Source organism: Pelodiscus sinensis, chromosome 1 (assembly GCF_049634645.1).
Source record: "Pelodiscus sinensis isolate JC-2024 chromosome 1, ASM4963464v1, whole genome shotgun sequence".
Taxonomy (NCBI): domain Eukaryota; kingdom Metazoa; phylum Chordata; order Testudines; family Trionychidae; genus Pelodiscus; species Pelodiscus sinensis.
Window position 1 is genome coordinate 69842642 of NC_134711.1, and position 26353 is coordinate 69868994.

General features: G+C 41.1%; 1 protein-coding gene across 3 annotated transcripts in view; it reads left to right on the forward strand.

Annotated features, from left to right (window-relative positions):
- The first annotated feature begins 1235 nt into the window (after positions 1 to 1235).
- The window catches only part of LOC142829926 (uncharacterized), a 122006-nt gene continuing 96888 nt past the window's right edge, over positions 1236 to 26353 (forward strand). For all 3 annotated transcript variants that reach the window (XR_012904859.1, XR_012904857.1, XM_075932309.1), the window contains exon 1: positions 1236 to 1399. The gene's annotated coding sequence lies outside the window, so the exon portion shown is untranslated. The remainder of the gene's footprint in view (positions 1400 to 26353) is intronic.

The window sequence follows — 26353 nt, forward strand, 5'->3', positions numbered from 1 at the left end:
TCAGTGAGCCTGGGCAATTAGAAGCCAGGGTGAAAGGAGAAAGATCAGATAAGGAGCCAAGAGTAGGAGGAACTGGGACTGGCTGAGTAAGAAGACTGGGACTGAAACAGAAAAACTGTGCTCTGAAGGAGACATAGGTCCTGTAGAAATAACAATAAGTGATCATGGAATTAGAGACTGTATCAGTGTGCAAATGCACAAGGGAGCTGAATTAAGATTATTCAGGCAGCCTTAATTCTGGCATTTCCTAAATTTTGACTGCTTGAATTTGCAATCTAACGCTGTTCTTTTAACATTTATATTTAATTTTTATATTTGGCCTTTTTAAAATCTGATGTGTTAGCAAGCTTCAGAATTTCTTTTCTCTTTATTTCCTAATAGCAAGTTCTGTTAGAACAAAATCCCAAGGGAAATTATGCTTGGTTCATTACTTGTCATTTAAAACTAGAATGTACAGTACAAAGAAATTAACAGCATTCTGTAGGGAACAATGCTGCATAGGGAAGTAAATGTACTACAACTTAGTAGACTTTTTTCTGTCCCCGCTTTATATGTTTCTGGGAAAGGAAGTCTCCTCATTATTATCTTGTGACTACTTCAGGGAACGCTTGAGCCTAAACAGGGTAAATGAATTCTAATGTCTCTTGTTCCCTTTCTCCTGGCCTCACATACAAAGTTACTATGGTTATATGGTCAAAAGGCACATGACGCATATAGCTGATCAGGTCTGCTGCCACCAGCAGGGATGTGTGTTACTCTAATGGCACTAGGGATTATGGAGATATTATCTGACCAGCAAAGAGAAGAAAAGCCACCCAGCCTTTAATAAATTAGTGGTATCAAAAGAAGCTTGAGGAGCACTTGATCAGTTTAAACAGGATAACATTTAGAAGAAAGCTGAATGATTATCTTTTAAACTCTGTTTGACATTGAAAATGGCTAAGGCAAAATGTGAAAGACAAGTTCATTTTTTTCTCAAAGCATGCAGCATATATGCATAAATCAGAACTCAAACTAATTTCTTCCACTCTCTTTTGTGTTTATTTTCTTTTCCTTTGTGTAGGAGTCATTCTTGTAACATTGCCTGAAAAGAGCTTTAGCTAGAAAGCCCTACGCTCCCCACAATTGGGCCCTGCCTCTTTGATTAGTTATTTGGAAATTGGGAGCACCTGATTGAACTGCTGTCTTTCTCTCATCTAAGACACTGCTCTAAATTTTATAATCTCCCTCCAACAGCTGCTTGTCTTTTTTGAAAACTCGGGGCATGGAAATCCACTTTCAGACGGAGTGGCTGTGTGGCTGGCATGTGAACAAAGAATTATATGTCTCAGCCTTGGTGATGTCTCTAGAGTAGCCTGAAGAAGGAGGCATTGCTGTCTAAACAGGATGGGAGAAAGAGGTAACAACTTCAGCAAATACAGTTGTAACTAGGCCTGTGGCATTTGACATGATTTCTTCAATTACCTGCTCCAAAAATCATCTGTTTTGGAATTATAGTGATCCAGGCAGTGTCTACATAGGGAAGTTTGCACAACACTTCCAGCTATAACCCACTGTGTTCCGATGTCCATTGCCTTGTTTAAGCATTAACTGTTGGCTACTATTCTACCTACTGTCTTCTCAAAGGCAAAGCCAATTATATAATCATAATTATATAAGAAGTACCAGTCCTGTGTTTGTCTGTCTGTTCAAAAATTCCTCCTAAAACTAAGAGCTAGGGCCACCAAATTTGGTAAGCTGCTTCCTCTGAGCATAACTTAAAGCACAGTCAGGGTTTGGTTGTGCCAGGACAATGGGATGTGCCTAAAAGTCTATTGTTTTTCATAAAATGCAAAGGGAGAGGTTTGGCAGGAGGGAGTTATATTGCAGAATGATCACAGGGGAGCAGCAAGGGGCCAGAGACAACTATAACTCTATTGTGCCAGCAGCAAGCAGGGGTGGAGGAAGGGACAGATATCTACTGTGCCAGCAGCAAGCAGGGGTGGAGGAAGGGACAGATATCTACTATCTATTTCAGAGAGTTTGTCTGTTTGTTCCCCAGCTAGTGGACATGCACCCCTCCCTTGTTGTGCCTGCTGCCGCTGCAGCGGCCATGGTCAGGCACTTTTTGCCTATCCCCAAGCTGCTTCAGTGAGAGAGGGCTGGGGTTTTCCTCTCTTCCTGGGGCAGCCTGTGTACTGAATACTTCATCCTCAACCCCACCCCAGAACAATTATTCAAATGAAGAAAAACAGAACTTATTTGATTCAAGGACCCAAGCAACACTAGGTAAATCTTCTATTTCCAAATAATACATTTTATGGTATTTTTCACTACAGGCAGTCCCCGGGTTATGTACAAGATAGGGACTGTAGGTTTGTTCTTAAGTTGAATTTGTATGTAAGTCAGAACTGGTACATTTTGTAGGGGAAACTCTAGCCAAACATTTCTCCAGAGCTCAGTTTTATTCTCCCACACCTCACTTCCCTCAGTCCTTTATTCTCAAGCTGAGGTGTCTGCTGAGAAAAGCCGCTCCGCGTCTCCCTGGTCTGCTGGGGTGGGGGGGCGCTAGCTTTGTGTCTCCCTGGTCTGCTGGGGGGAAGCAGCTAGTGCAGGGTTGCCTCACCCCGTTTGTAAGTAGGGATCCGATGTAAGTCGGATCCATGTAATCCGGGGACTGCCTGTACCACCTTAATTAAATGTGTTCTAAATTAAATGTTTAAATCCCCTCTACTCAGAGAATGGAACTCTCTTGTTGTTGTTGTCTTCCTCAGTAGTGTCAGGGAAAAGATACTTTTTGTGTAACAAGTTTCTCTGACACAGACATGATTTGAAGTGGGTAAGACAGGTGCATTGTTTCAGTCTCTCTACATCTGTCAAAGATTCTGTTCTTGAGTGTGAACTAATGCAGGGCCAGTCTTTGCAGCCAAAAGAGCTAAAACTTACTGGGGAAAGCTTAAAATCTATAGCTTAGTTTAATTTGGTAGGCCCAGCCTGGGCTGCCTTATCATGTCCTTAAGCCCCTCACCCCCTCTATTGAATAGAGGAGTCATCTTGTGTGAACTTGAGGTTACATATCTACAACTTTGATGATGGACTAATGATGCGATGGTTTCATATAGTCAACCTAAGTTTCAATGTTTTCTGTTTTTGATGGCTGGGTAAAATTGATCTCATGCAAGTGGTGTTCAATGGGATGAAATTCTGTGAAAGCGCCTTTTACTGTACTAGAAGGTTCTATTTCTTTGCAAATAGCTGAATCATCAGAGGCTTGTCCTTTTCCTGCTCAGTTTTTCTAGGAGATGCTTTCTCTTTGGCTACTGTTCCCTTCCCCTCCTCACCTCCTTTGTACGAACACATACAGCCTCATTGCCATGGCTTCCTATTGTTTGTTTCCCCAGAAGCTAGAAAGTGAGGTGAGCAAATAACCTTTTCTGATCCTGACATCAATGATATACTGACCCCTGGCTGCCAGAGGTACCTAGAAAGCAAACCAGCCAGCTCAGCAACTCTCAAGGCAGTTTTGTCTGCTGGTGTGAATACTGGGAGCTACGACCCTTTTGCTGGCTTTACAACTGAGTTTCTATTGTACTTTGAGAGATCACTTAAATTTTCTTTTGCTTCTGTCTATTCAGCTGCAAAATGGGGATATTGTTTGTTCATCTATGTATATTGTTTTGAGATAAAAGGTGCTAGATAGAGGGAAACGTCGGTCCATCTTCTTAGGAACATGGCAGTGTCTATGGAAGAGGAAAGAATTCTCCTGAGCTTTCATTCATTTGACTTGCTGCTAAATTCCAGCCTTGGTGTAGAAAGCCTTGTTGGAGAGAGAATGTTCTCTCAAAGCCAGCAGGCTATCACTCAGTTCTTAAATACCTTGTGCTAGTTTAACAAGCATTGCCCTTGGTTGAACAAGCAAGAGACTTCTTCCTCAATGAGTAGCATAAGATGAAGTTGAAAAATGATCTGCCACATCTGTGAGTTGGACAGATTTAAGAGAGCTTCATCATGGTAGACAGAAAAGATTAATGGGAGCTGAGACTTGAGGCAATTGGTATCAAAACTAACCAAGGCAATTGATTAAATCAGCTCACTTAACAGAGCCTGTATCAATAAATAAAGATGACTATTGATGCAGACTCAAAAGGGAGTGTGACTGCTACAAAGAACAGAAAACATTTGAAAGAGAAGAATTTCATGATCTCTCGGCAAATTATCATACCTCCATTGGGATTTGACCACTGTGGGGAAAATAAAAACAATCAGCAGATTTGATTCTTGATGCATGCTCTCTTAAGATTTGCTCAGAAAAACAAGACTTGGAGTCCTGCACTGAACATCTATTCTTTCCGCAACTAGCCCATATCTCATTAATATGCCACATACCCAATCTGCTTGTTTCATTCATCTGAATGTGGATCATTTCATTGACTTCATTGTGACTCATATGAATAAAATGATCAGGATTTGATCTTTTAGCGTGTAACGTCACCATTGTGTGTGGGGGGGGGAGGGGGAGATATTTATAAATATTTTCATATTTCCAGACTTTTTTTCTGATGCCCAGACCATGCTCTTCCATGTTCTTCCATGTAACAGGGCTACTGAGGGTTGGAGGGTAGGATGGTGGGAGATCACTTGTAACTGTTGGCCTCTACTGGCCTTAGTAGGAGGCTTCCCAATGAGAATTAGTGTGAGCAGGTTGATTATTATACAGCCGATAAGTAATCCTGTGAATCACAGCAGTGGGTGCTGAATGGGCTCTGTGCATGTGCAACTCTCCTCCTCAGTGCTGGCAATGAGGGGAAGGGGAAAAAGTTATTTCTCTGCAGAAGGATCTAGGAGAGGAGACTGCCACAGCTTTAGGCTCCTGTTCCAAATCTAGTGTCAGGAGGAAAGAAGCAAGTGTGAGAGAGACTGGGAAGGATGAAGTCTTCACTAATTGGGACTAACTGCCAATATAACTACAATTTGCAATGATGCTGATATGTAGATGGGCAAAGTCATAAGTGGTTGTATTAATGAAGCTACACTGACAATTGTAACAGGGATAGATTCCAAGTGTAGACCAGGCCTGAGGGCACATCTGCATCACAAATTAAGGTGTGACATACCCTGAGAGAGGAAAAAGCAGACTGTGTGTGTGTCAGAAAATGAAGAAATGATAGGTGTTGGAGCCTAGGGAAATGGTGAGAGAGAGGAGGGAGAACAGAAAGTGATCTAAGAGGTATTTTAGTGATTAAGTTTTATGCATAATTTTCTTCAAGGACTGGAGGGACATATTTAGAGCCCTAACAAATTCACTGCTATGAAAAATATACCACAAGCTATGGAATCTTGTCTCCCACCATGAAATCCGGCCCTTTTATACTATACTATACTATACTATACTATACTATACTATACTATACTATACTATACTATACTATACTATACTATACTATACTATACTATACAGATTTCATGGGGGAGACTAGTGTTTCTCAAATAAGGGGGGGGGGGGTTGTGATCCAAAAGGAAGTTGCAGGGGAGTCACAAGGTTATTTTATGGGAGGTCATGATATTGCCATCCTTACTTTTGCACAGACTTCAGAGCTGGGCAGCCGGAGAGTGGCTGGAGAGTGGAAACTGCTGACTGAGGCCCAGTTCTGTAGACAGCAGAAGTTAGTAAGAGTGGCAATACTACACCTTGCCCTCCTTATTTTGGCACTGCTGGTGGTAATGGCTCTGTCTCTACCTGTCCAACTCTGAAGCCAGCACTGCCATTGGCAAAGTTCAGAAGTAAGGTAGCAGTACCACAATTCCCCCTATGAGAACCTTGCAGGCCCCCTCCCTCACATCTCCTTTTTCAGTCAGGACCCCTTCAATTACAACACCATGAAATTTCAGATTTAAACGGCAGAATTTGGTTGGCATTGGTCAGATTTAAATGGCAGAATTGCAATATAACTCCTAGATTCCAGAATCACCTGGGGAAGATGACACACTGTTACAGAAACTATGTCAGCTAGGTTTTGGGGACGGGGAGGACGGGGGGGGGGGAAGGGTTTCAGGGAACAATAATAAGGTTGGGCCTGGTCAAATTTATAGAAAAACTGGAATGGTTTTATCTCTTTTTCTGAGCCCCATAATTTCTGACTACAGCCTTGGTAACTTAGGTTCTGTAAATAAATGTAGGAAAAATATAAAATTTCCTAATAGCTTAATTTGTGCTTAGTATAAAGTTATCTTTAAGGTACAGACTCCTTTCATAAAGCAATGCTGCTTGGAGGAGAATATGAAGTTCCTTGTATAGAATCAAAATTGAATTAAAATGCTCTTCTGAGCTGGGATCTGTCTTGGATAGATAGAAAAAACAGAACTACATCAGGTGGCTTAATTTCATCTTTCTGTTTCTTAGCTCCCGGATGTTAGTTTATGACATGACCTCAATGAGACTGATGTTGTTGTTAAAAGGATTTTTTCTCTGAGTAAGAGCAGCTAAAAAAGCAAATGCAAAGGGAAAAAATGAATGAATGGATTAAAAATAACAGAATTGACTCTTGGCCGTAATGTTGCAACTAATAAACTACATTGTGGTTTTTGCTATTAATTTAATTCAGAGCAGGAACAAACTCAATTTGTATTACACTCTAAGGGTATGTCTACACTTGCACCCTCTTTTGAGAGAGGGATGCAAATGTAGACATTCAAAATTGCAAATGAAGCTGGGATTTAAATATCCCGCACTTCGTTTGCATATTCACATTATGGTGCTATTTCAAAATAGCGCTATTTCAAAAAAAGAAATGCTGTCTTGACATGGTTATTTTGAAAGAAAACCCTTCTTTTGAAATAACCAGTAAACCTCATTTTTTGAGGAATAAGAGTTATTTAGAAAGAAGGGGTTTCTTTCAAAATAATCGTGTCTACACAGCGTTTATTTTGAAATAGGGTATTTAGAAATAGCGGCGGTCTGCGATTACGCAAATGAAGCACTGGAAATTCAAATCCACACTTCATTTGCAATTTCACTCAGCTGCATTTGCATCCCTCTTTCGAAAGAGGGGGCAAGTGTAGACATACCCTTATAAAAAGAGCTGTTTCTAGTACTTTTAAGCAACACCAATAGAAGAATGTAACAACATTTTTGAAGTTAAATGTTCCTACCCCAAGTAAATGAATGTCTACACCAATGTTGCCTCTAACATTTTCCATCCTTGGATGGGTTGAATTTTCTTTTGGGTGGGTTGAAATTTCTTATGTGCAACAGCAATATGGAGGTAGTATGTAGATGTGCACCCACCAGTACAAACAAAAAACATAGACATAAATATATTTTTTAAACTGTCCATAGGTGTGGGTTATATTAAAACAAGGGATAATAAAAAAGGAGCAATGCTTATGATGTTTATTTAATATGAAACCAAATAAAAGGGAAATTAACACTGTCCTTGGATTACATGTATTATCATCCTTTCTAACAACACTCAAGCTAGTAAACATGCCAAATTGGATATTATCCACACATAACTCAGCTTTAAGATGCTAAGGAAATCTATGAGTCAACCAAAAGTAGTCATGCACTCCGTGCAAATATTAATTCAATATTTACTGCTACGGAAAAGGCGAGTAAAAGGCATTTATTCCAGTTTATACAGTTTATCTGGGGAATATTTAGGATCTATGCTATACAAATACAAGTAAAACAGACCTGTAAAACCACACATTTCCTGTTTTGAAATTTTCACTTTGTGTGTGTCACCATACCAAAGAGTACAAGCCACAGAGCAAATTTACACATGGCTTCAGGGTTTGTAGATTGATTCATATTTCAAAGAATTTGTAAATAAGGTTTCATCCTACAATAAAGTTAGAATCTCACCAAGTACTTGCGACTTCTGACTCATAAGAGCCAGAACTCTACCACAGAACAAAGATCTGTCCATAACGCAATATATTTTACCATGTATTAATTAGTAACACAGGATTTAAAAAAAAAATCATTAAGACCACAGTTTTAGATATGTACTGCACACCAAAAAAATTCTGTTGAGTCTTTTTCTTTCTTACCTTAAGCCATTAACACCTATGTATACTTTGTCTGAAATGTAATCATGAAAATGTCCTGGCACACACACACCCCCCATGAAGTTTGCTCCCCCTCAGGTCCTTCCCAAGGGAACGCCAAGATGTCCCCCCTTAATTCCATAAAATAACATCTACAGAACAAATTTACCAAGGGCTCTAGCTTACACTGTTCCCAAGGCAACACACAGCTTCACAATCCTCCTCCTCTTTTATCCAAAGTCTTGTCCTACCATGTGCTTCATCTCTCACAATGTCTCCTTACAAGTTTCTTTCCCTTGCCCCAAAAATCCTTACCAAAAGTCTTGATTCATCCAAAAACACATTCCCTCCCCCTGACCCATTTGCAACCTCTGCACATGTAGATTGTGGTTGTCTTGTTTCCTGCAGCTAGTGAGGGAAGCTTTCGAAGCTCACCAGAGAATTTAAAAAAAGGAGGGGGCCAGGCAGATGGCTGACATTGGGGGTGTTTCAGTGGCAGTGCAGGGAGAAGTTTGGTCTTGCACTCACTGGAGGAGATATTGACCTGATTCCAAATGAGGTGAAAGTAAGAAAGCACCTCTCCCCCACCCCTGCTATCTTGTTACCATGGAATGAGGGGAAAGGTGCAAATTGGAAAGAACAGGGGCAAAGTAGTAGGTAGAGAAGTAAACAGACAACTGAATGAGCATCAGGGGAGTGTAACAAAGAGGAAAATGGGATCCCTGCATGGCCAATTCCCCAATGGGAGGGTTAGGGGGAAAGCAGGAAGTGGAGAGGCTGCCACCCTGTTAACAGTTCTCCGGTCAAGGGAGGATTTAGGAGCACACTAGAAAAGTTGATCCAACCAGGCCGTGCTTGCAACTTATCCAGATTTTCCATGTGGCCAGAGGCAGGCAATAAAGCACCAATCTCTTCTCCCTTTCAGCAGCACCCCTGGCTCCCACATAATCATCCAAATACATTCTGCCTCCTTGACTGGAGAACTCACTCACCCCCAGCCAGTGCAGAAACCTCCAGGCAGGGGGAGGACCAGAGTAGAGGCTGGAGCCAGCTCCTCCAGCAGCTACTGATGCTTCTGCTCCTCCTCAGAGGGAGGCAAGTGCCCTACCCCCCTCTTCCCCAGCCAGTCATCTGAGCTCCCTGGGTGGGAGCTCTGAATTTCTGAGTGGAGCTCAGAAAACAGCTGCATGCCCACACAGGTGCACAGCTTACAAGGAGCCTTGGTCTGTACATGTGTAACTAAGAACACAATTTTACCAAATGTGTTTTGTTAATAGTGGAGGAGGATTTTTCCCAGGTTTGGGCAAAGGACCCCGGTGACTTCCCCAAAATTTGGGACCTAGTGTAATGAACAAATTGATTGTGAAGTATTGTGACCAATACAACAGCATCTCTCATTTCTTGCTTCTTCATGTTTGCCTATACATGAAGATGCTACTACACCCACAGAAGAGCTTCTTCCATAAGCGTAGTTAATTTATCTTGACAGGAAAAGCTCTCATGTTCATATAGTGCCATCTAGACAGGGGTTAATGGATTTTTCACACTCCAAATTATGTTGTTATCCCAATATTTAGGTTTGTAGTATAGACTTGGCCTTAGTGGGAAGCACAGCTGTATTTGTCCCTGTGATGAAGTGGATCAGGCCCTGAGGCCAGAAAAGAGCCATAGAGAAGTCCTCCAGGGAATCTAGACTGGCTGCAAAGAAACCAGCCATTCAGGGGGTAGGAAGACCTATAAGAAGAAACTGCCAGACCAGATTCAGTGCAGTGTGTATCTGGAGCCTTGAAGAGCTGTCAACTGTGGCGAGCTGGCTGAGCGAGCAGCAGCACCATGGAGAGCTCCATGAAGAGAGTTAGCCCTGAAGTAAGGGTGAGGAGCAGTCTCCAGGAGGGAAAACCCTGGAGGCACCACTCTCTGAGTTGGGAAACAAACTGGGAGACAGAAACAGTGAGATACTAGCAGAGGGCACCGGGATGGGTCCCTGTTAGATGTGTACCCTGGAAGAGGTTGTGATTCATACCAGGCTGAGTGACTTAGCTGGAGGGCTGAGTAGCCAGAGAGTCTGACAAACTGAAAGAGTGCAGGCACATTCACTTAGCCAGATGTGTGTTGGGGGGGGGGGCGGATCATGGGAGGTGAGTGCTGCCATGCTACAGTGCCCCTTGCTTGAGACTGAGAGGGGAGTGTAAATTGCAGACTTGGCCTGTGCTTAAAATGCTTTATGACCATAACTATGTCTATACGGGATGTCTGTCTCTCTATATCTTTTTATAAATGGGCTTGTTTGTGCTGGTGAAAGTCCTATCAAAGATGGACTTATGCCAGGACAAGGCGTTCTATAGCAGCACAACTCATTTTGCTTCACTGAACTGGAATCAATTGTACTGGTAAGAGTACTCCTATCAGAGAATAATTCTGTCTCCAGTGGTGTGGCTGTAGCCCTCAATTCAAACGATTGAACTCTAGTATACTTTCATGAGGAGCCTCCAAAATCATATATCAGCATCCTCTTCCACTGCCACCATCTCCTTCTCATTCAGCTGAGGAAGCACTGGCCACCTGCCACAGCATCACACCTTTTATCCTGGCCCACTACAGAGGGTAGGCCCTGAAGGTGAGGAGATGGAGAGGTTGCAGAGCCAGCTTGCTCTGCATTCACCCCGCAGTGATGACAACTGTCCCCACAGGGCTATGCCTGGCTCCCTGCTCTGGGTGTTTTGGCCTGTGAACTATGTTACAACACCACTCACGCGTATTTGGCCTGGCCATCTCCCAGGCCAAACCTGGGCAAGGGAGTGGATCCATGTAAGTGCACCTGGTGCATGTGGAATAATCTGGGCCTGATTTCTGCAGGTATTGTTGCACTCATAGGCATCTCAAAAGCAGCCACTCATCCATATAAGGGAATTTTGCTTTTGTATATGCCTACATAGTTAAAATGGCAACATTTTTAAGTGTAGATAAAGTCAAGACATTTTACCCATCATCACCTCTCCTTAGGGGCAGCAGGTTTCTCTTCTTTGGGGTTGTTTATGTGAAATTAACCATATGACAGCAATTTCCTTGTGAGAGAGAGTAAAAAGACATCTATGAGACTCACAAAGGTGCAGGAATGGTGCTTCTGAAGCAGCTGTCTCTCTACACCCTGTTTTCAGCTGCCTTTGCATACATACCCTCAGAGGAGATGTTCAGAAATCTGTCTGAAAACTGTCTCAGTTTACATTAGACTGTTCCCATCAGTAATGTCAAATTGATAGCAGTGTAGAAATGTTAACTTTAGACTTAATCACTGTGACATGCAAAACCTAGGAGTTGATAGGAATTCAATTTTAAGTTTCTATTCCTTTCAATTCCCACCATAGGGTACTATTTACTTATAATTATTGTTGGGGGATGTTAATCTTTTCCCCTGAATTCTGGATTTTGACTTTGCTTTGGACAAAAAACAGTTGACAATCCCTGGTTTAGGTGAAGGAATCTGTAATCTTAATTTAATGTGGGTCTTTCATATTTGGCCGTGGCGTTCCAAGGGGGTTTAAATAGCCTTGTGAGCTTTACAGACTTTTGTTTATTGATTTGTTTGCATTTGCCTGACTTTGCTTTAATTTTTTTAAAAAAGGAGTTCTTTCTTGAGACTAACTTCTGAAATCCCAGAACCAAGGCAGATGAAAGCTTTTTGGTTTGGTTTGGTTTGTGTTTTGTTGGTGGTGTTTTGTTTTGTTACACTTTTGCCGTAGGTACTTTAGGGAATAATAAGAGTTTAGAGTGTAACAACTATGTGTTGTTCAATTTATATTCTTGAGCTACAATACTGGGATTATCATTGAATCTAGTTTCTGGATTTCTTTGTGACTCCATGTCCCATAGGATAGCTATGCAAAATAATAGGAAAATCCAAGGAGCCATTATAAACACTGGGACAAATCAAGAACTTTCAATTTTAGGGGGCAGGGAAGATACCAAGAGATAAGTAAATCTTGCTGCTTGAAATATTTTGCACTTTCTCTCTGAGAAGTGTGTTCACAAGAAATGCAAGCTAAGATTCTAATCACACTTCATAACATCAGTATGAAGTTGGTGGCTTGATATATTTTTAGCGATGAGTAAAATAAGGCACAGAGTGATTGTGCTTCATCCAAGTACTGCAGAGCAGTGAGCTAAAAACAGAATCCAGAGTACTGACTCCTGGGACTAAATTCACAAAGAGATTGGGCACCTAAAGTTAGGCACCCAACTCCCAGATATATATGCTATTGGTATTCACAAACCCGCCACTCAGCTGCAGTCTAACTTTGTAGGCACCTGATTTTTATTGAAGTGAAAGTTCCCTAGGCACTTACATTTCCGTCTCTGACCATGTGTGCTGCTGCCTCGCTCTTGTCAACCAGAAATCTAAGACCCACAGGCCAGGTGGAAGAGAGAGACTTTCCTTCGCCTGGTTTACTTGTGGGGCCTGAGCCAGTAGGCTCAATCATCCAAAATTGCCTTGGGGCAGGGGGAATCTCCTATATAACTCTTAGCTCATTGGTTAGGGTTCTCTCCTTCTGGAGGGATAGAAGGGGTTTAAAGAGGGAAGTACCACTCTCAGGTGAGTGCCCTGTACTATACAACACTCTCCTCTGGGGCTCCCTCAATTTCCGCTGTTAAGACTGCTCCACTGTGTATAAATTCAATCATTAGGACAAAGAGAGAGAATGACTTGTTAGCCTGCTGGCAAGGACATTCACCTAGGTGATTCCAGATCTCTGTTCAAATCCTTCTCTACCTCAGGCCAAGAGGGAAAAATTAAGCCGGGGTTGCCCACGTTATGGGTAAGTACCCTAATCATTCCACTGAAAATTAGTATAGAAGTCATTCTGCTGTTGTCACCATCACCACAGAAGCAACAGCTTTTCTGGTAAAAAAATATCTTAGCACCTCACCCTGGGACAGGATTCATAACTGAGACTCCTAGGCAGAGGTAGGTGCCTCCATGGAGCCTATACTGAGGTGCCATTGCTTAGAATGGGATGAGGCTTGGCACACACATACTCTGGTGTCCTAGACATCTGCCACCAGCTAGTTTTAGGTGTCTCCATGCTCAGCATGCAGCCTTCTGTGAATCCATTCCTAGGTGCCTATTTCTCCCCATTCATTGAAGTGATTTTTTTATGTGCCTAAAAATTATGTTCCGATGCTGAGTACCCCAGTGCCCAAGTCCCTGAGTGACTCTAGCCCATAATATCTCTTCATTTGGAGAAAGGGTGATGTTTCAACTGTCTAATGTTCTACAATCACATGTGGTATTTCATTGGTGGTCCTAATGGTTAATGCATTAAAGGACTTGGCATTTTACAGCCTAACTGTCAATGTCTGCTGAATTACTCAGGAATATATTTATCACAGAATCCAGATCTGATACCGTAATTACTCGTTTAACTCATGCCTGCTTAACACGTTTTCACAATAGCATGATTTTTGTTTAGGGAATGTTTTTTGAATAACATGACCGTCCCTGAAATAATAAGAAAATAATCAAGTGGCAGACTACTTTGCACAGTGGTATAAATTGGTGAAAACAAGGTAATACACATGAGCAGATGAATACACGTGGTCACAGCGCTCTTCCGCACACTCACGTGTTTATCTTTGTGTTATAAGAAACCGCAGCGACTTGTGTTGCTAGATACCTAATGTTGACATTGACAACACAGCACCAAGAAAAAATTGACTTTGCCACCACCAACTGAAATGCAACCCCCACCTTTTCCATTATTTTTAATGGGAAAATTGACCCCGTATAGCATGTTTTCACTTAGCACAAACGTTTTCAGAAATGCAACTATAGTGTTAAATGAGGAATTACTGTACTTCAAAAGATTATTAATCTACTTTCCGCTGAAACTGAAGCAAAATTAGCAATTGGATTAGCCCTGGTCTTCACTAGGGAGTTATTTCAAAATAACTCTCCTTATTTCGAAATAACAAGCAGAGCATTCAAACTACCAAGGCCATTACTTCAATAACAAGTTCAAAATAATATTATTATTCAAAATAATAACTCCTGCTTGTCATGAGGAATAACACTTATTTTGAAATAGTTATTTCAAAATAGCAGTAATATGGATGTTCCACTGCTGCTATTTTGAAATAACTACTCCCCAGAGTCATTCAAAGTAATTACTCTCAACTGTTTCCTGGGACTCAAAGTCAAGAGAGCCTGCCTCAGACTAATGTTGAGGCTTCCCTGTAGTGTGCACATGCTATTTTAAATAGTTATTTGGGAAGTTCTTTCAAAATAACTTCCTAGTGTAGACATGCCCTTCGGGTGCATCTACACAGCACCCTAACTCGAAATAAGATAAACAATTTGCACTACGCAAGTTGCATATCTTATTTTGGTTGTATTTCGAAATAGCTTATTTTGAAATTTGGTGTGTCTACACAGTGCCAAATTTTGAACTAACATGGTATTTTGAGATATCCCTTAACCCTTGTAGAAAGAGGGTTACAGGGATGTCGGAATAGCGTGCCCTTATTTTGAAAAATATTTTGAAATAACGGGAGCATTTAAAATTCGCGAGGCAGTAAGTATTTGATTTTTATTCACTGAACAATTTAGGTGTTCCGATGCAAACTTAAATCCTTCCCTGGAATATATCTGAGCTCAGCGAAGTGTCACATGAGATGAATTTGGTCCTGTGTGTTTCCATTGTACCTACCAGGATAAATGTTCCTCAATTGACTGGACATATTAATCACTTCCAAACTGTAAATAAGTCTTGAAACAGCTTTGTATTCTTAATATAGGGTTTCCAATTCAGTTTTATTTTTTTAATTGGAGGAAAAATAACAGGATTATTACAATTTTCATAATGAACTGAGTTAGTTCAATTGATTAACAGTGTTTAAGCCCTCAATTCAGGATTACAGTGTTCCCTGAATTTATCATCTGTTACTAATAAGTGCAGGTAAAGTATGACTTCAAACATATATTTAAAACATGTTATATTTCCTAAAATGATGTACCAATAAGCATAGCACACTTCAGTGACTGTTTGCCCACATACAATTATGCTTAGTTAGTACTAAATTGAAATTGTTTAGATCTTAGCTACTTCAGCTATATGGTGAAGTATTCCTGATTTCCTTTATATATAACAAGAAAATATTTCCTTTACATATAACAAGAAAATAACAAGTGAAGCTGTGGTAAACTTCAAGAATACTTGGGCAGTGGGCCAGAGGTGGCTGTCAAAGCTGTATTTAGCCACTAGCTCCAGTATTATTCACCGGGTCCCAGAAACTGGAGGCCAATAACCAGCCTTGTTTTATAATACAGAAAAAAAATTGTTTTGTTGCAGGGAATTTGAAATTCAGATTGTCTAAGCCACTCTTGACTCCAGTACAGTGTTCCTGTTTCCTCTCCCTCCGAGTTACCATCCCTGGTATCCAAATCTGATATCTGAGAGCTGCTTAAGCTAAATTCTTAGGATACTCTGAAGTTCCCCACTTCCCTCCCCAAATAACTGGACCCTGACAACCAGTGAGGGTACATCTTCATGAAGGGGGAAGTGTCTGAACTGCAATTAGAATTGTAAAATCCTACGGATAAGGCAGTCTGCAGCTTTGATGTGTATATATGTAGGTCAAGTTAGACTATGGGGAAGTGTTTTACTTTGACTACCTAACTTGGTGGAGTTTACCTTGATTGCCTATCTCACGTGATAACTACAAACTGCCTTGCCTTCAGTAGCACTTTACCTTGTGCTATTTATCTTAAATAACCCTTTCCCCTAGTGAAGACAAAGGTAAAGAGAGCTGGCAGATGGATGTGAACATAGCATGCTACTTTGCTGAGGAGTGTGTGTTACACAGATGGCTTCATTTTGAACATAAACTCAATACATAATATACAGAAGTGGTATCTAAGCTAAAATAGTAGCTTTTTGACACTCAGTGGATGTCTGCTTGCTTGGGGGTTGGTCTTGGATAGCTACTGAGGGTTGGGGAGGGAGAGAGCCTTTGGTAAGGGGCTGAGGGAGATAGAAACAAATCTACAGCATGTTGGGTGAGGGATGTGAGAGCACTGTAGCTATAACAGTTCTATAGTGTGCTCCTCAGGCAAGTCTGTGCTAGTCTGCTGCTTGCCCACGGATTGCACGCATCTGCAGGCTAATACTCAGTAGTTAGACTAGCTCTAGGATGCAGGGAAATGTCAAACATTATTAAAGCAGTTCTTTTCCGTCTACACCTAACCTCTGTCAATTGCTCTATGATTTTCTTCTCAAATGTTATGCAACTTTAAAATCAAACTGTATTCAAAGATCAGTAACACACACAATCCTAGACAGTATTAGCTGAAACGTTAATTCTTTCATCTGGCCAATTTTGGAAATAGGACTGGAGAAATGTTTCCTGATCAGTAAAACATTGCCTCTAATATACTTACATCTCCCCTGTAGACAGTACTTGTAAATCTATCTGAAATTAGTTTGGGCCCTTACTACAGGCAGTCCCCGACTTACGCGGATCCTACTTATGTCAGATCCGCACTTACGAACGTGGCTTTCTCGCCCCGGAGCTCGCAGGCAGCGATCCGCCACCTCGACCTCCGGGGCAAGAAAAGCTGCTCCCGGTGCCCCTGGTCTGCTGGAGACCGTCTCCAGCAGACCAGGGGCACCGGGAGCGAAGCCGCAGAGCAAAGCCTCAGAGGCACGGCACCCCGCTGCCACTGCAGCTTTGCTCCCCATGTCCCTGGTCTGCTGGGGGAGGAGGGGGCACAGCTAGTGTGTCCCCCCCCAGCAGACCAGGCTTTTGTTGTGGACCCTGGGGCAGAGCAGCTGGGGCACTGCGGGTTGGTCCTGCAGCGCCGCTCTGGGCACTACTGGACCAACCCGGCAGCACCCCAGCTGCTCTGCCCTGGGCTTCCTGGAATCAGCCGCTGATCAGTTTCAGCAGCAGCTGACTTGGGGACGCTTGGGGTTCTTAAGTTGAATCTGTATGTAAGTCAGAATTGGTGGTCAACCTACAGAACAAACCTACAGTCCCTATCTTGTACGTAACCCGGGGACTGCCTGCACTTCACAAAACTATCACATAACTTTTGATGTGAAGAGGATCAGATTAGCATTACAGCAGCATCTAGCAGAAAATGATTTCTCCTTAACCAAAGAGGTTGTCTTTTTTTTTTTTTTTTCTTTTCATGCCACCTTGAAATAGTCAGAAGGCCAGTATGCATTAGGCGTGAGCAGCATATATCAGGGGCACTTGAGTCAAACTAAAGTCCTTCAAGCATCAGTTTGTAATTAGAAATGAGAGTAGAGGCATGGTCCTTAAATTCTGATTAGAAGTCACTTAAAATAATTACAAAAGCAATGCATGCAATTTGAATTATTCACACACTGTTAGGGAGCAGCTAATTCTGATTGGTGAGCAGACATTGCCACAAAATATTCTCAAAACTGCTAATGTAAAATTTAACACATTTCAGAAATTCACAAGTCAGATGCAAAAACCAAAATCAGAGCAGCGCTTATAGAGCCAAATCCTCTGAGGGTGAAAATTAGTATAGCTCCACTGATTCCTGTGGAGTTCATTCGCTCTATTTGCAACATAATTCTGATCTCATTATTTATATTTGCTTGAAGCCTTGTATCCCTATATTTTAACCTCTTCTTTTTGCTTGTCTCTTCTTGTTTGTCTGATTTTAGGATATGCCTACACTACAATTAAAACACCCATGGATGGCCCGTGTTAGCTGATGCAGGCTTGTGGGGACTATACAATTGCTGGGAAGATGTTCCAGCTCAGATTGAAGCCCAAAGATCTGTAGTGTGATGATTTTCTTTTTAACTTGCCCCACAAGCCTGCATCCTCTGATGCAGGACAGCTAGAGGTGTCTTCAGTGGAGTGTAGGCATACCCTAAGAGTATGTCTAAACTACGGGGGGTTTTTTGAAAGGGGATATGCAAATTCCATGAGAATTTGCATATCTTCTTCCTATCTCACTTTTGAAAGAGGATCTTTTGAAAGTGAAAGTAGTCTGGATGCGGTTTTTTGGGGGGAAAGAACTCTTTTTTTGAAAAAACAGCATAAACCTCATTTTTTAAGGAAGAGCAGTTTTTTGAAAAAGGGGGTTTTTTCCCAAGAAAACACGTCCAGACATTCACTTTCGAAAGACCCTCTTTGAAAGTGAGATCAGAATTTGCATATCCTCTTTCGAAAATAGAACCTAGTCTAGATATAGCCTAAGTGTGTAACATTGTCTGCATAAGCAAGTCTTATCTCTCTCTTCTAAAAAGTGCCTAGAACAATGTGAATAATAACTCTTTAAGATTCAGGTTAAAAGTATGAGAGATTCGCTAATGTGTTTTCAAAGAAAATCTGAACAGTGACATACAGGTTATGTAGTGTAATTGTCATCTCAAGGCAACATTCCATAATGCATTGACCATTGCTGCATTTATCTGCTTAATCACATTATTTGCATGATACATCATCAAAGACCAGTTTGCTTTTTCTGGCTAGCTTACAATAATCCTTCATGTGTTTCCTGAGATGATGATTTGGTGCAAAATGTTACAAAGGTATTGGACAATCGAATGTCTTTAAATGATTTTGCATTACCACTGTCTTCAATAAAAAAGCTTTGCAAGACTGTCTTACTTTAGTCACATTGTCAGTAGGGATATCTGTGCTAAGGCCATGATTTACTTTTATGACCAGCTGCATTTCAGTCCTTGCACAAGTTTTGATCCATTTATCATCTGCAAAGAAAAATCAGAATTCTTAGTAAATCCTTTCCGCCATTTTTACAATTATTGTTTATAGAATAGGAGACAAGGAGGCAACAACATGACTGTGTCGTTGTATAAGATCCTCTTCTTCCTTGCTGGTTTGCATGGAAGTATAAGTATGTAATAATTTTAAAGTCCCTATTGCCTTCTGACACTATTTGGATAGCTTCTTAATTATGACAGGTGCCTTACAAGGGGTAGATTGTATTAAACCAAGAACAAAACGTTTGCCCTAAATTTCCATTTTAAGTACATGACAGTACAATAATAAATCTTTTCTGATTCATGGTATATGTTAAGACATCAAAACACTTATGAGCTATTATGCAATCAGTATTCCTGTATACAGTGCCAGAAACAGGCATAGTGCTTAACAGCCATGGGATGACATAGCTCTTAAAGATCATGTAATAAAAAATCTTCAGAGAATAAAAGGTGAGTGGAGGAGGAATACTGTATAACAGTCGCATAACTTGGATTATTTAGTTTAGGCATCCTTATTGTTTTCATGTTGTAGTCAACACAAGTGACCAAAATAATATGGCCATTTTAACGCAGTTGAGCCTGGCATTTTGCAACTAACTTTATTCATTTGTATGCATGTGTGCTACTGATCTCCATAGGAAGAAATATCTATTTATTATGTCTGCTCAGTGTATCCGTTCCCTCTATTGGCTAAATTAGTCAAGGTTGCTTTATTAGTACACCAGGTGGAGATCTATGTGAAGTTCTTTGGTGTTAGCTGATGGACCAGTTGGTTTGTGTGTCCTCAGATACTTAAGCTGCTTATAAGTTTGTTCCAGAGACTGATAGGAAAAACTATGAAAGGGAAAGGCTGAGCATGTGTCCTAAACAGGGCAGGAAATGGGATGGTAAAAAACTTAATAAAAAGATTTGTGTTCCCTCTCAAAAAATCTGTATTTTCAAATGATGGGTGAGCAGATTATATATTAACCTATATGTGCAAGTGCAACTCTTGCTTTAAAAACAATTTCAAGTGGTAATTTTATGCTTTGATTTCTCTCTAACTAAAGGAACATTGGATTTATTTTATAATGAATCAGTGTCAGATTCTTTATATTACATTACACACTAAAATAGTTGACATTTTCACATTTTAACATCAGATATCTTATGGAATTCTTTGAGGGTGCTACAGATCTTTTGGATAGTGGTTCTATTTGGATTTGTCTGACTAAATAAAGTATAACACAACCTCCTTTTTTAAAAAAAAAAAGTGAATTGCTTTGTGAGGGCCCTTATTTTTAGGAATCTCTTGAAAAGACCCACAAGAGCTCTTTCATGGCTTTGAGACAAACTTTTAATTACAAAGTCAATGAATTTCTGATTCGTGGTGTAATTAACTTTGTTTCATACTTGATTTGTTGCTCAAATGAGCTTTGACTGAGTTGGCAAAACATTGATAAGAAGAAGAAAAAACTTTTCATATCTTTGGGTGAAATATTTAGATTTAATTATGAGATGAAATTATTCCTTACTATCTGTATTGGGGCAGTTCTTCTGTGGTTCTGTCACAGCTCAGGAACTCAGTGTGCTAAGCAGCATACAAACATACACAAAGAGAGACAATCTTTATAGATAGTAATTCAGGGCTGCTTAGCAGTGAGCTCATTTCCATTGATACTTGTGAACTTTGTTTAAGAAGGATTTAAGTTTTAAATTGAATATGGCAGTGATATACACTATTGTTTAATGAAACAAAAAAACTACTTTAAAGTGAACTCAGGCTTCAAATTCAAACTCTCAGAAGTTGGGCAATTCCAGAATTTGGATTGCTGGTGAACAATACCCCTGTCATTTTACAGATGCCAAGAGGAGGCACAGAGAGATTAAGGTAAAAAATATTGACTAAGTTTGGGGGCCTTATCTGAGACATAGGACTTGACTTTTTTCAGGGTACTTGGCATTGTTTGGCACTCCCATGTTCAAAGCACAGCTCCCTTTGGTTTTACTTGCAGCTGTGAATGCTCAGCACTTCTGTAACTCAGGCTCCAGAACTTCGGATTAGAGAACAAGCAGCTGAAGAATACACAGTTAGTTTGATCACGTGTGAAAAGTTTGGTTTAAATGACTTGCCCAGCATCACATTAGAATTTTGTTACCCAGGCTGAGAGCTTTCCATGACAGCAGTCAACTTCCTTTGTCTTTCTGCATTTGCCTTGTTCACTATACTCCTTCCAGCTTCTGCAACAAATGAGGCAGCGGGTCCTAGGTTCAATCCCAACTGATTCTCAGAGCAGCTCTGTCCTAGGGAAAAAATATAGTTCTTAATTAAATGGACACATTACATAAGACACATGTGCAAGGGGGCTGAATTAAGGTTACCCAGCCTATTGTTTAAGATGGGTGGGGATCCTTTTTTGGGTCGAGGGCCACTGATCCACAGAAATATCAGTTGGGGGGGGGGGGCCGCACACAACAAATAAAAAGAAGCAAAAAGAAAAAAAAAACCTCATTGACGTGGGCCCTGACCGAGAAGGAGGAAGACACGCCCCATATTCCCCTCACACACCAGAGCCTAGGGGGGTCCAGTCTAGTAGATTTTATGTGTTCTAGCCCTAGCTCCCCAGTGTTGGGGGGGGGACTCTGAGTCTTGGGGTCTGGATCAGGCAAGCTGGGGGCCGCATCAAACCGGGCTTGAGGTTCCCCACCCCTGGTTTAAGACAATTTAACAAAACACATTTTGCACATTTTGTGAGAGAACTCGTGGAGCGTCCACACGTCAAGCATTTTTGCTCAAGTAAAATGACAGAACAGAGGGGTTTTTCCAATGTAGGTATTCCTCCTTCTACTAGGAATAACTCCTTTTTGCTCAAGAGTTCTTGGGGAAAAAAAAGGTATGTGTGGATGGGCAACAGGGGTTTTTTGCACAAAAACAGGAAAGAAGAAAAAGCACAGGTGCCCTCGTGGCCTATCTGTGGATAGAAGTCAGTGCTTTCTTTCGAGAGAGAATCCATGCAGTATGGACACACTCTTGCGCAAAAGCGAATCGCTTTTTCTATGCATTTTTGCAGCGTGGACGCTCTCTTGCGTAAGAAGTTTTTGCAGATGATCTCTTCTGCCAAAAGCTTCTTGCACAAGAAGCCTGCAGTGTAGACATAGCCTCACATATACCATTGATAGGAAGTTAGTCTTCCCTCCTAGAAGTAACACTGCCAGAGCTTCCCTGGATTGGAAAGTTAACAATAGCATTCATCTGCTGTAAAAATGCTTCTGAGTTGGGGGAATGCAGCCCGTTTTCTGCTTCTGTGGCCGAGCTTCTCCCAACCCATGTAGGTCCCATGTCCTTGTGTAAACCAGCTGCCCTGACTGCTTGTCCTCAATGGAGTCCAAGTCCCGTTACAGGGAAGCTGCCCCAAACTACCACACCCAATTCCAAAAATTTCTGAGTCTAGAGGATTAATTGTTCATCAGTCTAGCAACAGAGATCCAAATCCAGCTCATTCCGCTCTCTCCTCATACTCAGAGAGGATCAGGAAGGGATTTTTCTTCCTCCAATATATTCTAGAGGGGGTTTTGTTTGGGAAGAGGGATAGATATAGCCCTGGCCTGCCCCATCCAGTGTCCTGAGGTTGTATATTCTCTCTTCTGGGTGCTTGGCTGGCTGGCTGGCTGGCTCTTGTTCATGTGTTTAGGGTCTACTTGATCAGCATGTGTGGGGTAAAGAAGCAATTTTCTTCCAGGTCAAATTGGCTGTAATCTTGAAGATTTTTCAACTTCCTCCACAACATGAGGTGAGTCATTCCCCAGGTTCATCTTCTAAATCTGTTCTCTGCTATTGCAGGATCCTTAGGCATGGGTGTATCTTGGGGCTCTTGTCATCTTTGCCTATGGAACATTAGAGTTTAGTATATTGGGGAATGTGATGCTTTGGTGTAATTTTGATTGTTTGGTTTAGTCTGTGCGTGATAGGTAGAGTTGATCTCCTGTATATTACAGGCTACTAAATTAGATGATCTGGTGGTCCCTTCTGGCCTTAAACTCTGACACTGTGGAGAACCTTAATTCTGGCATTTTCCTGCTCTGGAACTTGTGTTCTATTATAGGCACTGCACAGAAAGAATATAATGAATTATGAGAATGTCCCCAAAGAACTAATATTCTACATGGCTTTGCTACTAGACTATTGCAAAATTTGACTTGTGCTATTGAGGTACAGTGGAATGGTTTTAATTATGAACATGTGTCTAAAAATGTTTATTCATCCCTCAAAAATAAAAATAGATTTCATGTACTATAGGGCAACCAAGAAGATCACAAGACATGAATGGGAACAATGCTCCACAATTAAAAATGCTTTAACAGTGCCATTCTCCATGACATTACATGGTCTGCTAGAGGAAAGAAACAAGTTTTAAAAAATCATTGCTGAAAAGTGGAAAATGTCATTCCCTGTGCACAAAGTTAGCATTTAATATATCCTCAGCTGTCTATGAAAAATAATGAAATGTTAGTTTGAGGACTGGAAAACATTGTTAGATTATATTTTAATATGGCAGGAGAGGATGCAGCAAATTTCATGCTGCAAAATATACAGTGGTGCCTGTGATACTTGTCAAATATGCTCACACATGCTGCCTTTTAGTTGAAGGAGCATGATTGCACATTTTTAGCAGGATACATGGGAAAGTGCGTATATTGCTTCACTAGTGATTATAGAAATTTGTGCCTAATACCCTATGTACTAACAAAGGAGGGTAGATCCATGCCAAGGTCTTCATTAACTTCTGCTCCCATGGAAAAAATGGTAATGGAAAGCCCACAAGGGGAAGAAAATATGGGTATGAAATATTCATCAAATGTTCATGTGTGTTTTGCTCTGTGTGCGCTTTCCCAGATCTGTAGTTGGCCTGGTAGATCTTGATCTAATGGCCCAGTAACAGCAAACTTGGTTCATAGCAAAGGCACTTGGTCAGGTCCATTAAGAATGAAGTGTGATCCTAATGTCTTGGGTCAATCGTTACAGGTACAGTAACACATGTATGCCCATTACAATGGACTAGCTCAGTGGCAGGACTAACCACTATCCCATATGCCAGCCAGAGACACTTCCTTTGAAATAACTTATTTGTATTGATATATAAAAAGGTATGTATTGCCCCTGATGTGGCTAGGTGCCAGCCTCTGGTGTAGCAAATCATTACCCACTATCTTGTATCTGTTAGTGCGTTCAAAACACTTTTATCCATCATGCTGTCAACAAAGACCTTGTCTTTAAGATGTTATCTTTTGGAGAATGCCTCTGTACAAATTTGAACTAAGAACTGACACAGTGGGTCAGACCAAAGATCCATCTGGCCCAGTACTCTGTCGTCTTAATGTGCCCAGTTCTAGGAGCCCCAGAGGGAATGAGCAGAATAGGTGATCCCTCACTTGTCACCCATTCCCAGCTTCTAACAAACAGAGGCTATGGACACCATGCTTACCCATCCTGGCTAATAGCCATTGATGGACCTATCCTCCATGAATTTCTCTCTCTCTTTTTTTGAATCCTTTTATAGTTTTGGCTTTCTCAACATCCTCTAGCAAGGAGTTCCACACATTGACTGTACATTGTGTGAAGAATTGTTTTAAACCTGCTACCTATTTAATTTCATTTGGTGACTCCTAATTCCTATGTTCTCGGAAGGTGTAAATAACTTCTTTATTCATTTACTCCACATCAGTCATGATTGTATATACCTCTATCATACCTCCCCTTAGTCGTCTTTTTTCTAAGCTGAAAAGTTCTAGTATTATTAATCTCTCCACAAATGGATTCTGTTCCATTCTCCTAATAGTTTTTGTTGCCATTATCTGAACTTTTTCTATTGCTAATACATCTTTTTTTTTAAATGGGCCAACCATATTTGTATGCAGCATTCAAGATGCATGCATACCATGGATTTATATAAAGACAATAAAATATTCTTGGTCTTAATGATCCCTTAATGATTCCCAACTTTCTGTTTGCTTTTTTGACAGCTGATGCACATTGAGTAAATGTTTTTAGAGAACTATCCACAATGAGTCCAAGATCTCTCTCTTGAGTAGTAACAACAAATTAATCCCCATCATTTTATATGTATAGTTGGGATTATGTTTTCCAATCTTATGTTTTACTTTGCATTTATCAACATTGGTATTGGATTTTCTGGTAATGCCCTTCTGAGATATGTTTGCAAGAGTGTTTTGTGCCTTAATACTTCTAAGGAATGTGTGTTTCTGCAACATAAACCCTATTCTTGCCAGATTCTGGGAGCAGGCCTGCCTCTTGCTTATAACCTGATCTTGCTTTTATATCAGCAAAGCTTTGACCACTTCTTTAGACTAGACCTCTGATACAGCGGCTTATATGTTAGGCTCTCTTCCTATTATAGTAGGCATCTCCCTTGCCCCAGGAATAGCTCTAGAAGTGGAGATACTGACTGGAAAGTGGGTATGACCAGAACAGGATTTGAGCTAATGCTAACTCCTTCCCAGTGGATCCTGCCCAAAGAACACATGTTGAGTGACCACTGGAAGTCTACAGGATGACTGGCAGTTAATAATCTTGCCCTACCTGAGAACAAACATTTCTTAGTGCATAAGGGTAGTGTAGGATGAGGTAATTCTCATTGGTGCAGGCCAGCCTAATTCTTATTTTACTAGATTGCGTTGTTCTAGGCCTGTATCTATATGAGGTTTAAGACAACATGTATGTCTGAGACTTTCAACAAAAAACAGGACTGTGTAGCAATATAAAGACTAACAAGATGGTTTAATAGATGATGAGCTTTCGTGGGCCAGACCCACTTCCTCAGATCAAATAGTGGAAGAAAATTGTCACAACCATATATACCAAAGGATACAATTTTTAAAAAAAGAACACATATGAATAGGACAAATCAAATTTCAGAACAGAAGGGGGATGGAGGGAGGGGAAGGAGGGGAGGTAAATGTCTGTGAGCTAATGATATTAGAGGTGATAATTGGGGAAGCTATCTTTGTAATGGGTAAGATCATTAGCGTCCTTATTCAAATTTGAGTGTAAAGTGTCGAATTTAAGCATGAATGACAGTTCAGAGGATTCTCTTTCAAGTGAAGTCTTAAAAGGTCTTTGAAGCAGGATGCAGGTAATCAAGTCGTTGAGACAATGTCCTTTCTGGTTGAAATGGCAAGAAATGATGATCTCCGCACTAGACAGAGGAATGCGGCCGTCTATGGCAGGATAGCTGCCAGCCTGGCCACCAAAGGTCACATGCAAACCTAGGAGCAGGTTTGCATGAAAATCAAGTTAGTCCGGTGAGACCCCCAACCCTGAGACCTGAGCTTCCCCTCCCCCTTCTTCCCCTTGCTTCCCCCTTCCAGCTCCCCCCTCCCAGGTTTCTCCCTCCCCTCTCCCACCCTCTCTCTTCCCCTCTCCCACCTCCTTTTCCCAGACTCCCCAAAGGCTCTTCCCCCCCCCCCCCCCAGTTTCGTTCAATAAACCCAGTTTCTATTTTTGAACATATGTGTCTTTTGTTTGACATCAGGAAGGGGATCTAGGGAGGGGTAAGTGGAAG